Below are 13,796 nucleotides of genomic sequence, written 5' to 3' on the forward strand. Positions count from 1 at the left end.
AAACAAACAAACAAACAAAAATTTTTTTTCTTACTGGGCTTGGTGGCACACAACTTTAATCCCAGCAGTCAAGAGGTAAAGGTTTTGTTTTGTTTTGTTTTGTTTTTTTTGAGACAGGGTTTCTCTGTGTAAAAAGCCCTGGCTGTCCTGGACTCACTTTATAGACCAGGCTGGCCTCAAACTCACAGAGATCTGCCTGCCTCTGCTTCCCAAGGGCTGGGATTAAAGGTGTGTGCCACCATGCCTAGCAAATGCTTTATTTATTTATTTTTTAAGTTGCCTTGGTTATGGTGTTTTATCACAGCAATCGAAAAGAAACTAAGACACAGGCCTCAGCATAGTTCTGGCTTAGCTGGACACTGCCTCTGACTTGTCTGAAGAATTTGTGGTTTTCATGTACCCTGTCAGCCCCAGTAATGATCAAATGGCCTTTGGGAGAAGGGAGAGTGAGCTGGCATAGTGGCACTTGCTGCCAAGCCTCATGACACGAGTTTGATCTGTGATACCCACGTGGTAGCAGGGAAAACTGACTTCTGCAAGTTGTCCTCTGGTCTCCTCCGCACAGTGCCATGGCAAGTAAATAAGTGTAATAATAAAAAGTCTTGGGACACCTAGAAAAGCCCAGGGCTTTATGGCAGGACACCCTTCATTGTCCCCCAAAAGATGTGTGGATTCACTGCAGCAAAAGTCATCTTGTGGCAGACAGATATAGAAAAAAAAACTTAGCAAACCTGGGGGGCTAGGGATTGAAACGGTCTGAGAAGTTACCCCTTTCAAAATGTGGGAGTTTGTTGCCTCTGTCCTCAGGGAGTCCCAGGACTGTAGGTTTGCCTACAGCAGTCACACACGCGCGTTCCTGAGCCTCGCCACTGAGGGCCCCTTCATTTTAGGCTGTTTATGACAAGGACAGCCCTAGGTGAAACTACTGAGATGCAGGCAGGAATGAGGTGGGATGTGAGGTGGGATGTGAGGTGGGGGCGGGGTTCAAGCCAGAGGAGCTTCTAGGACGAAGCAAATAAGAGCCTGGCTCCTCTTAGTTGCACAAGGACTTCCAAGCCAGAGAGGTTGGGGAGAGATGATTCAAGGCCTCAGGAGCTGCCAGGGGACATCAGCAGCAGCATCTGCCAGGATAACGTTGGCTGAGTTTTATAGGGTGGAGCTACCATGGAAGCAGAAAGCAAGGAGGAAAGCCTAGCGTGGGGAGGGGTGGTGGTGGTGGTGGGGGTCGGGGATAAGCAGCTGTTGTGGGGCAGAAGAGCTCATGGAAGGAGCTTGTGGGAGATTAGTAAGTCTCCCCCCCCCCCCCCCGCTTCCCCCCACCCTGTTTTCTCACAGAACCTTCATCAAAATCTGTAATATCCATCACTGTCCTTAGAGCTGGAGTTCTGTGGCTTTGGAAGGAAGCAACATTTGAGGACTGGCCTCCAGGCTAGCAGAGGGGAAGCAGGCCCAGCCAGGTATATAGCGTTCCCCCCCCCCCCCCCCCCGCCGCCCCCTCCACCCCACAGCAGCAACATGATAAGCCGGGAAAATCCAGAGAGAGTTCAAGTGTGGGTGTGAGGAAGGCCCCTGTGCTTAGAATCCAAATGAACAGGCCTGTGCCTACCCTCCTTCTGTTTTGCAGGACAAACTTGACTCCAAGCAGACAGCCTGAGAGAGTGCATGGATATGGACAGCTCTGGGCGCAGAGATAGCAGCAGCCCCCACCCAGCCTGAGTGGATAGCCTTTCTGATAGCCAGCACTCGCCTGGAGCCTGGCTGGAACGGTAGCCTCCCTGCCAGGAGATGATTTGAGGACCCTGACCAGGGGAAATATGGGTTGGTGGGGACAAATAACACTTGTTTTAAATTTGATTTTAGACCAATGAAGTGTGAGTTCTTCATAAGTATAAGGGCATCCGAGGGGAAGGGGGGAAATGTGACTGGGGGTGTAGAGCTCAGAGGACAGCCTCACAGGCTTCCTGTCCTTGCTCCCCACCCTGTTTGAGACCAGGGTCGCTCCTTTATCAGTTGTCACTGTGTAAGCCAGCCTGGCAGGATTCCAGAGATTGTCCCCACCCGCCACGGGAGCACTTAGACTACAGGCATACCCTGCCACATCTGGCTTTATGTGGGGTGTGGAGATTCTAACTCAGGCCCTCAAGCCTGCCTGGTAAGGACGTCTTCCCTCCAGCCCTGTGAATCCATCAGTAAGGAGAGTGAGATACTTATTTGGACCAAATTTGTGAGGCCAAAGCCTCACGAATGCTGGGCGACTGCTATGCCACTGAGCTCAGAGTCCAGACCTTCCTTCTTAAATTTGCATCTGTTTACTTATTCACTTAGTTGTTGATATAGGTAGTCGTGTCATCTAGCTCAAAGCCATCTTGGCCTCCAAGTCACTTTGAAGCTGAGGGCTGCTAGTCTTGAACTCCTTATCTTCCTCTTTCTACCTCCTGGGGGCTGCGCTTACAGACAGGGGCCTTATTTATTTTTTATTTATGTACATTAAACTTAGAAATAGAATATCACTTCTCACCTTTTGAAGATTTTGAATCTAGGTTTACTTGCCCAGGCTGACCTTGAACTCAAGATCCTCTTGCCTCAGAACTCTGGGGAGCTGGGATGACAGGCATGTGCCACTGTGTCCAGCCACCAGATCCGTTCTCAGCGATAGCAACAGTACATTCCTACTTGTGGCTGACATCTGCCAGACTCCTACGCTTAGCATTCTCAACTTTATCACACCCAATACACATTTATAACAAATGTTTCCTAACATCCCCTCTACTATCTTGAAATAAATGTATAAACAATGTTGCTTACTGTATATAATCTCATATCTATCATATATCCATATATATATATATTTTTTAATGTGCTAGCCGTTTGAATAAGAATGACCCCCATAGACCCATGTATTTGAATGCTTGGCCCATACACAGTGGCACTAATAGGAGGTGTGGCCTTATTGAAGTGGGTGTGGCCTTATTGGAGGAAGTGTGTCACGTGGGGGTGGCTTTGAAGCCCCGCCACACAGTCTCTTTCGGTTGCCTGGGGATCCAGATGTAGAACTCTCAGCTACCTCTCCAGCACCGTATCTGCCTGCACACTGCCATGTTTCCCGCCATGACACTAACGGACTAATCCCCTGTAACTGTAAGCCAGCCCCAGTGAAATGTTTTCCTTTATAAGAGTTGCAGTGGCTGGGCGTGGTGGTGCACGCCTGTAAATCCCAGCACTCGGGAGGCAGAGGCAGGCAGATCTTTGTGAGTTCGAGGCCAGCCTGGTCTACAAAGGGAGTCTAGGACAGCCAAGGCTACACAGAGAAACCCTGTCTTGAAAAAAGAAAAGAAAAAAAAAGAGTTGCTGTGGTCGTGATGTCTCTTCCCAGCAATAGAACCCAAATTAAGACAAATGTTTAATATATTCGGATGCCAAAATACCCTTAGAGGCCCCACTTCCTGATGGCTGGCACAATGTGAGCAGGGCCCTCATGCTTGCCATTAAGCCTTCCCATCATGATGGACTGCATCTTTCCTTTTAAACATTTTTAAAAGATATATTTATTTTATGAGTAAGAGTGTTTTGCCTGCATGTATGTATGTGCACTATGTGTGTGTGCCAAAGGATGCTTATGAGCCAGCATGTGGGTGTTGGAAGCCAAACCCAGGACCTGTACAAGAACAAGGGTTCTTAGCCACTGAGCCATCTCTCCAGCTGCCCTGGTCTCAAACTATAAACCAAAATAAAGTCTTCCATAAACAAATCCAAATAAAGTACCAACAGGAAGATAAAGGAGAGACAGAGGGAAAGTGGCATCTGATGATAAATATGTGCATCCATATGTTAATGCTCAGGGTCCTGGACAGAGTGAATTGGTCATGTGTGTACGGGAATGTAGGGTCATTGATGCCACGCTGCTGCACAGACTGAGACAGCATGGGCCCTTGGTGTGGTCTCCGGAGCTCTGCTCTCAATCACTTTACAAAATGATGTGAAACTATTTAAGGAAAGGGTCGGGGTTTCCGAGACCCACCCTGTAGTCGCTACCTTTCTGAACGATCTATCCATGTGGGCAGGGAAGAACTCAGAAAGTATGTATGTGGAATAATAAAGCCAGGTTCAAAGTCTTCAAAGATGAGACGCAGCATGCAGACCGTCCCCCAGGTGCCTAGGAAATCGGTGCGACACTTTTTTGTTGCCTTGATAACTGACAGCTAGCACTGACAGCTAGCGGTCAGGTACCTGGGACGGTGGGAGTCCTGCATGCAGGCCAGTTCTGTGCAGTGAAGAGCTGTCTTGCATCCTGCCTGGCTTTGGAATATTCCACTGGACTTTCATGCAAGGGAATAAAAAGGTTTGTCACAATCCAAACCTGGATCCTAACTCTATGTTATATAACAGTTTGCCCCGCCTTCGGAACAATGTGACCCTGGGACTTGCAGCCTCTAAAATGAGGTAGCGTGTGGCGGCGGCACATGCTAGTAATCCCAGGACTTGAGAAGCAAAGGATCAGGGCCTCGAGGCCACATAGCAAGTTCAAGACCCAGATACATAGAGAGACCTTGCTTCCAAAAAAAAAGGGGTGGGGGAGAAGAAAGAGGAGGAGGAGGTGGAAGAGGAGGAGGGAGAGGAGGAGGGAGGAGGAGGTGAAAGAGGAGGAGGGAGAGGAGGAGGGAGGAGAGGAGGAGAAGGAGGCAAGTGATGTCAAGGGCACTCCACACGTTCAAAAGTATTTCTATCCTGTGCCAGGCTTTAGAGCACAAGTGGTTGAGGGCGCTACTCATTGGTAGAGCACTTTCCTAAGGCCCTGGGTTTCAGATACAGGGACCAGACCAGGGAACTGGTCGTGGATAGGCACAGTCGCTCTTAGACAAAACCTGGAATCACACTGAGGGGAGGGGAGGCTCTGACCACCTGCGCTTTGGAATGGCGAGGCAAATGATGTGATGGGGCTGAGCCCGTGTAGCCCCTCCCCCACCCGGCACAGCATTCCTGTAAGGCAGCGCTTCCCCCAAATACAAAAGAGCCATCTGAGGCTCCTGCACTAGAAGCTTTGTGTAGAGCAAGTGCAAAGTACCCGACTCCTCCACTGCTGCCCTCAGCACAAAGACAAGCAGAGGGCCGGGGCTGGGAGGGACAGAGCCACACAAAGCCACCAGCTGCAGGAAGTGAAGAATGTAAGAAACCCTTCACACAGTGTCTGTCCTCACAGTAACATCGTCTTCTTCCTGTCGTCAGCACCTGCCATTCCTCTAGGGAAATGTGCTGGGATGAAGGTCATCCAGCCGCCTTCCCTAACAGATCACCCCAGACCCTCAAGGAGAGGCAGACCCCCCCAAGCCCTGGCCAATCAGAATACCCTGGCCAAGTGGTAAGGCTAGGCGACCCGAGAGCTGACAGGTTCTCAGTTGTCTGGGTTTTCAGTACAGACGTACAGATGTCGAGAGGAAAGGAGTGCTTTCCCTCCTGGTGTTGCTAAGCTGAGACTATGCGCATTTGGAACTGTCAGTACCTATCTCCCCTGGCAACATGGAGAAAATCCATCTAGAGCTGGAAAGAATAAGATCAGTACTCAGAGGGGAGCAGCCGCAGCTCTCTCAGCACCGAGTAAGACTCTGGATCCAGCTGTGAGAGATGCTACGCTTGCCCACAGGCTACCCAGTTAGCCACCTCGCAAATCCACTCCACTTTTATTTATTTATTTATTTATTTTTGGCTAGAGCTTGTTTGAGATGGATTACAGTTTGAAAAAAGTTCTGGCTTCTACAAAAGCAAAATGAAACATGAATTCACCCATTAAGCATGTGTCGAGTGTGCACCATCTACCAGCCACTGACTTACATACAAGAACTGCAAGAGTAATCAGGGGGCTGGTGGTGTGGCTCAGTGGGCAGCGCACTTGACTATTTTTTTTTTTTTTGCACGAGGGTCCTGGGTTCCATAAGTAGCGTTGCAAAAATAAAATACAAATACAAATGAAAACCCCAAATGTAGTTGGTCCTTCCTGTCGCAGAGGGAATCAGGGTGAAAACAATTTCACAATCAATTAATCTAATAATTCTAAGAAGTGCTACAGAGGCATTTTTGGTAAAATTAACTTCCAGGAGGCCAGGAACCTTAGTCGCTTTTTTGTTGACAGATCCTCAATATCTAGAGTGGTGCTTGGTACTTAGTAGCCACTCAATAAATACCTACAAACAATGAATAGAAGGTAAATATTTAGGGGCAGGGCTAGAGAGATAGATCAGAGTTAAGAGCCCAAGGTACCCTCTGATTAGACCTAAGTTAAGGTCCTAGACACTGAGGGCACGGAGCTCACAACTGCCTCTTCATAACTCGGCTCCAGAGGGCTCTGACATCGCTAGCCTCCTCATGCGTGGGCACCCATGGGCACACACTGCACACAGACACACATGCACATACAAAACTAAAACAAATTCTTTTTGTTTGTTTTTTTGAGACAGAGTCTTACTAGGCAGCCCTGGCTGGCCTGGAGCTTGCTATGCAGACTAGTCATATACTTGGTTCCCCTCAGGGGAGGGTGCTGCCTCACAGAAGGTTGTGAGTCACCATATGGGTGCTAGGAACCAAACCCAGGTCCTCTGCAAGGCATGGCCTTACTTACCAATTCTCCAATCCCCTAAAAATAAATACCTTTTTCTTTTCCTGAGACAGGGTTTGGTTTGGTTTGGTTTGGTTTGGTTTTTGGAGACAGGGTTTCTCTGTGCAGCCTTGGCTGTCCTGGACTTGCTTTGTAGACCAGGCTGGCCTAGAACTCACAGTGATCCACCTGCTTCTGCCTCCTGAGTGCTGGGATTAAAGGCATGCACCACCACACCCATCTCTGAGACAGGTTTTGATGTGTATCTTTGGCTGTCCTAGAATTTGCTCTGTAGACCAGGTGGGCCTCGAACTCACAAAGATCTGCCTGACTCTGCCTCTTAAGTGTTAGGGTTAAAGTAATGTGTCACCACTGCCCAGCTAAAAATAAATCTTAAAAGTAGAAAAAGTTGCCAGGCATGGTGAGTTTGAGGTCTGGCTAGTCTAAATAGTTAATTTCAGGACAGCCAGGACTACATAGAGAGACCCTGTTTAAAACAAACAAAGAAAAAATAAGTTAAAAAAAAAAACTTTAATAGCCAGGTATGGTGGCGCACGCCTTTAAGCTCAGCACTCAAGAGGCAGAGGCAGGCGGCTCGCTGTGAGTTTGAGGCCAGCCTGGTCTACAAAGTAAGTCCAGGACAGCCAAGGCTACACAGAGAAACCTTGTCTTGAAAAAAAACAAAATACGCTTGGTGTGGTGGTGCACACCTTTAATGCCAGCACTCGGGAGGCAGAGGCAGGTGGATTGCTGTGAGTTCGAGGCCAGCCTGGACTACAGAGGGAGTCCAGGACAGCCAAAACTAACACAGAGAGACCCTGTCTTGAAAATCCAAAAACCAAAACCAACCAAACAAACCAACCAACCAACCAAACAAACAAACAAAACTTTAAAAGCTAGAGCAGGACATAAGGGAATATCAGGGAGGGCTTCCTTGAGGAAGCAGCAGTTAAGTTGAGATATGAAGAATCCAGGGTAATTGCACAGGGCCCCAGGAAGCAAGAGTGAGGTGGCCTAGATGAAGCAGTGAGGGGTGGCCAGTGTGGCTGGATCACCAGGAACCAGGACAAACACAGTGGTAGAGGAAGCTGAAAGTAGGGGCACTCCTAAGGTTTCGGTGGCACGAAAAGGAGCCTGAATCACTGCAGAGCAACAAGAGGCCAATGCTCACAACAGGTAAGATGCAGGCCGATCCTGCGCATCACAGACAGGAGTAGCAATTGCAAGGAACGTGGCTGAGAACACAAAGACGATCTGAAGACTGTTTTGTTGACCTTGGTCATGGATGACGAAGAGAAGGGCAGTAGTTAAAAGATACTTATAATGCAGGGTGGTGGTGGCGGCGGCGGCCCACGCCCTTAATCCCAGCACTCGTGAGGCAAAGGCAGGTGAATCGCTGTGAAGTTGAGGCCAGCCTGGTCTACAAAGCTAGTCCAGGTCAGCCAAGGCTACACAGAGAAACCCTGTCTCGAAAAACCAACCAAACACACACACACACACACACACACACACACACACACACACACACACAAAGATACTTATCCTCAGTGGTCAAAGGAATGGAGAGATAGCTTACCAGTGAGATCATGTTTGTTTTGTGAAGTCAAGAGACAGTTACCTGGACCCACATATGAAGTTAGATTCCAAAGGGGAAAACTTTGGCTGGTCCTCAGCTTTTCCTTGACTTTTTGTCTTACTTATTTATTTTGGTTTGTTTGTTTTGTTTGTTTTTTTTTGTGACAAGATCTCACTATGTAGCCCTGGCTGTCCTAGAACTTGTTCTGTAGACCAGGCTGGTCTCGAACTCCACAGAGACCCACCTGCCTCTGCCTCCCAAGTGCTGGGATTAAAAAAAGTGTGCCCCTATGCCCGCTCCACTGCCTTGGCACTCCTAAGCAGTGGTGGTGGTGCTGTGGGAGTTCAGAGTGAGACAGACGCCAACAGAGTCCTTGCGCAGCAAGTTGTCACTCATGCGGGGAAAACAACAGAAATATATTCCATATTTACAGAAAAGGGTGCAGAAAATGTACCGCCCATGCGTTCCCCTTAAGCAAACAACTTGAAGGCTTACTTCAGCTGTTCAGGAGATGAATTAAAATTAAGAACTTGGAATAGGAACATTATAATAGGAAAGACTGGTGGCAGGCACCAAGACCAACTAAATATATTGTAAGAATTAAACAACAACAACAACAACAACAAAAATCTATGCTTTGAAAAACAGGACTATGATTGAAATGTAAGTTGAATTTATAAACCCACGGGACATTTAAAATGACCGAGACTGTGTGAGGAGAGGGCAAGCCTGGGGAAGGTGCATGAAAAGTCTTCATCTGACAAATGTAAGGCATAAGCAAGGGAGCTGGACTGTGGAGCGGTCCTAACCTCCCTCGTCTCTAAGAGAAATAAGGCTTTAAGTTTAGGTTTGGTAAATACAGAAGTCAGTCAGGGAAATTAAAAGCAGTATTCCTACCTTTGAAATCATTATCGGTAACAAAGGAAAACAGCACATTATACACAGCAAAGGGCAGAAAATAATCTCTTTGTGATAGAGATACAATGTGAGAACCTTTTTTTTCCCCCAAAAAAATTGTGTGTTAAACTCTCAAGTGATTTCAATTAAGCAAGGGAAATGAGGTGTGTGGAGTGGGGTTCAAATGTGTATTAATGATGTGATAGTGTTTGGAGGGAGGTTATAAATTGACTTGATTCTCGACAGTGACAGACAGAATAACTTTTTTTTTTTTTTTTTTTTTTTTTTGGTTTTTCAAGACAGAGTTTCTCTGTGTAGCCTTGGCTGTCCTAGACTCACTTTGTAGAAGAGGCTGGCCTCGAACTCACAGCGATCCGCCTGCCTCTGCCTCCCGAGTGCTGAGATTAAAGGCATGCACCACGACGCCCAGCTAACTTTTAATATTTAACAAAATATGTACGGCTAGCCATTAAAAGCACAGGACTGAAATACAGAGCCACAGAACAACAACAAAAAGCCGGGGCGGGAAGGAGCAGGGGCTACAAGTGTAGGTCGGGGTACAGTGGGCAGCAAGCTTCTGAGGTACAACAACAAACAAATGGGGAGGAGGGAGGGACTGGGAGGAGGAGAGAGAACACCACCAAGTAGCAAGAGGCAAGGTGGTAAAAGGACACACGTGTCAGTCAGCACTAACCTTCAACTTTACACAGCCTTCAATCACCAGAGAAAAAAATAATGTCAAATAATTGCCTTTATCAGGCAGGTCATCAGTGGGCACGTCTTGTGAGTGACTGCCTTACTTATTAATTGATGTAGGAGGACTCAGCTCACTGTGGGTGAGTGGAGGTGCCATTCCCTGGGCAGGCTGTCCTGGGCCGGGCTAGAAGGCAAGGTAAACAAGCCAGAAGGAGCCTGCTCCAGGGTTCCTGCCTCAGGTTCCTGCATGAGCTCTGGTCTGGACTTCAATGGTGGACCACAGCGCTGCGACGTATACAACGCAAATAAACCCTTTGCTGTCTGGGTTGCCTTTGGTAATTGCACTTGTCAAAGCGACAAAAGAGAACCCAGAGGAATGGTCAGTAGAAATTTGAAGCAAGGCTGTAGGAATCCATCCACACCCATCTGTAGTCACAATAAAACAGGATTTGCGAATGATATGTTGGCTCCCCTAGGAAAGAAAGATAATCAACTGTAAAACTATTACAATCATGACAAATGTCAGGAAGGGTGCCAGAAATGAGAGACCAACCTCCTAAAATCAATAGCTTTTTCTGTTTGTCTGTAGTAATCACTTTACAACTACAACGTCAAAATACCGAGGCAGAAACTTAAAACAACGGGTGAGATGAGGACGTGACAAACCACCCAGTGGAAAAGTAAGCAAGGGTTATGAGTAGTCAGTTCACGGGAGAAGAAAAACAGCCGATAAACATAAGAACGTGTTCAACCTTGCTTGTAATCAGAGCTATGGAAATTGCGATGATATTAATATCAACAATGAAAAATGATTCTTCATATATAGTGACGCTGATAGAGTGAAGAAGCAGGCATTCTCAAGGCAATCATATTTACGGAAGCTTTTTTTTTTTGGAAGGCAACTTGGAGATGTTTTACATTTAAATGCATATGTTTTTTTTTTTTGACCCAACCAGTCAGCTTTCAGATAGATCTTGTACCCATGCCAAGGCATTCATTGCAGAATTATTTATAATAATAAAAAAGGAGGGAAACAAATTTCCCAAAGTGGAGGAACAGCCAATTGAATTACAGCCCATCCATATGTAGACCGCAGGGGGAACCGCCGCTGCCCTCTGCTTGGGTGGATTTAATATTTCACCTTGAAGCAGCCCTCCTCCACTCAGGAAGGGCAAGGCCGGTGGCGTCCATTATTTATGGCAGTTGTTGTTAGGCAGGCGTCCCTTGTCCTAAGAGAAGAGTGAAAAGGAAGCATTTGTGGCTTCATTAAAAACAAGGCTCTTACAGCCGTCTTTGATAGGGAGGCTCGGTCTTTGAGCAGACTGTGAACTGATTTGTGCGGCAAGCCCAAGGCATGCTGGGAGGAAAGGGCTGCTAATCTCAGCCTTACTTCTTTGATAGTTGAAGCTGAGGGCTCCTGATCCAGGCATAGAACCACTAGCGGGAAACACATCGAGGTTTCCAGAAGACAGAAGAAGGAAGAGCCCGAGCTCCAAACAAACACGCAGCGGATCGTAGGAAAAAACTGCATCTTCCCTCAGCTGGTTCTGTGTCTAGGGAGCCACAGCTGACTTTCAGCACCACACAATGGCTCACGGTTGCCTATAACTTCAGTTCCAAGGGGCCCACAGCCCTCTTAGGGCATCACACATGCATGTGGTGTCTATACATATATGTAGGCAAAACACTCATACACATAAAAATAAATGAAGTCTCTATTCAGTATTTCGGTGGTCAGCTAATCTTTGACGAAGACTGGAATCTCTGGGTTCTGGTTATGTAAGGGAACTTTTGACCAAACATTAGCTGACCATTGAAATAATTGGATAGAGACCTCATTGTATGATAATGAATACGGATTTTTATAGAATTAGTTTGGAGGAACCGCTAAATAATTGACCAATAAATAGCAGTGACTATGAGAGAAGCAAGAGAAGAATTAGATTTCTAGGTTATCACATTATAGTATAAAAAAAGCTCATCTTCACCTCAGAATTATGAGAGAAGCAAAGAAATAAGAAAGTATTTATCAGAATAAAAAAATAAATAGAAATTGTCTCAGAGGAAGCCCCGGTGATGGGTTTCCTAGGCAAAGACTTTAAATTGCCCATTTACAGTGTTAGTCAAAGGAAGCCATGTCTAAAAAACTAAAGGAAATGTGAAATGTTGTATTGTCATCTGTGGAACATCAATAAAGAAGTAGATATTTTTGTAAAACCCCACTAAATTCTCAAATTGAAAAATATAACAATCAGAATTTTAAAAAATCACTAGAGAACATAAATGAGAAATTTGACAGGAAAAAAACAGCCAGTGTCACTGAAGACAGTTTCAAACTCAAATAGAAAAACTGACAATGACATGGAATAGCAGCAAACAAATGGTTAAACAGCACTGCACACAAACATGACCTAACAGATGCATGGACTCAGGCTAGACCATCTGACAGGCCATAAAACAAGGCTCAATAAACTTGCAAGGGTGGAGCTCACGACGTGGACATTCTCTGACCACGGTGAGATGGAGCTAGAAATCATTAACAGAAAGGAAGCGTGTTTTCACAAACACGGACTGTGAAGGACACACTTATAGTTAGCCAACAGACCAAAGAGGAAACCAAAGAGGCAGCTGTAGGTTGCTTTACAGGAATGGACAGCAACAGTGACCACAACAACTCCTTACAGTTTAGGGGTTAGAAGGGGGACAGTTGTGGGTAGAGATGGTTCAGTGCCTGAGAGTACTGCCTGCTCTTGCAGAGGACCCATGCAAAGTAAAAACAAATGCATCTTTTTTTATTTAAAAAAAAAAAAGGCCTTTCATATTACAAAAGCAAAAGAGGGGCTGGAGAGATGGCTCAGAGGATAAGAGCACTGGCTGTTCTTCCCAAGGTCCTGAGTTCAATTCCCAGTAACCACATGGGCTCACAATCATCTATAATCAGATCTGGTGCCCTCTTCTGGCCTGTAGGCACAAATGGGAGCATAGTACTGGATAAATAATAAATAAATAAAATATTTTTTTTAAAAAAGCAAAAGAAGAAAAACAGTCTCCATGGGGCAATTTGTAGGTTTTTTTCCTTTTTTTTTTTTTTTCTTTTTTCAAAAGTGTTTTTGAGGCAGGGTTTCACTATGTATCCCTGGCTGGCCTGCAACTCACTGTGTAGACCTGGTTTACCTAAAGATTTGTCTCTTCCTGCTTCCCAAGTATAAAATGTAAAAGCATGCATTAATTAAGAAGAAAGATCTGAAGTTAATATATTAAACTTCCACCTTAAAAAATCTGTAATATAGCCAGGTATGGTGGCACATGTCTTTAATCCCAGCACTTGGCAGGCAGAGGCAGGCAGATCGCTGTGAGTTAGAGGCCAGCCTGGTCTACAAAGCAAGTCTAGGACAGCCAAGGCTACACAGAGAAACCCTGTCTTGAAAAAAAATCTGTAAAATAAAAAATATAAAAATCAGAGGCAGAAGCAGATAGACCTCAGTGAGTTGAAGGCCAGCCTGGTTTACAGAGTTCCAGGTGAAGGCTGCGTAGAAAAACCTTGTCTCGGCCTGGAGAGATGGCTCAAAGGTTAAGAGCACTGACTGCTCTTCCAAAGGTCCTGAGTTCAATTCCCAGCAACCATATGGTGGCTCACAACCATCTATAATGTGACCTGGGCCCTCTTCCGGCCTGCAGGTGTACATGCAGGCAGAGCACCATATACACAATAATAAGTAAATAAATCTTTTTAAAAAATGAAAAGAAAGAAAAAGCTGGGCATGGTGGTGCACGCCTTTGATCCCAGCACTCAGGAAACAGAAGCAGGAGGATCTCTGTGAGTTGGAGGCCAGCCTGGTCTACAGAGTGAGTTCCAGGACAGACAAGCCTACACAGAGAAATCTTGTCTCCAAAAACAACAACAAAAAAAACAAAAACAAAAACAAAAACAAAAAACAAAAAAAAGAAAAGAAAAACTTTGTCTCAAAACCCCAAAACCAAACCAAATAAACAAACAAAAATCTGTAAAATGAAGATAAAATTAAAACCAATGCCTGAGAA

At 45.9% G+C, this 13,796-nt stretch overlaps 1 long non-coding RNA gene across 1 annotated transcript; it reads right to left on the minus strand.

Moving 5' to 3' along the window:
- Nucleotides 1-9,484: 9,484 nt before the first annotated feature.
- LOC311599622 lies at nt 9,485-11,118 on the minus strand. The gene is made up of 2 exons (XR_014779974.1): nt 10,897-11,118; nt 9,485-10,227 (listed from the first exon to the last, which is right to left on the minus strand). It is a non-coding gene; the product is annotated as an uncharacterized lncRNA (long non-coding RNA).
- Between the last annotated feature and the right edge of the window lie 2,678 nt (nt 11,119-13,796).

The sequence above is a fragment of the Acomys minous genome, assembly GCF_964271855.1.
Source record: "Acomys minous genome assembly, chromosome: 6".
Taxonomy (NCBI): Eukaryota; Metazoa; Chordata; class Mammalia; order Rodentia; family Muridae; genus Acomys; species Acomys minous.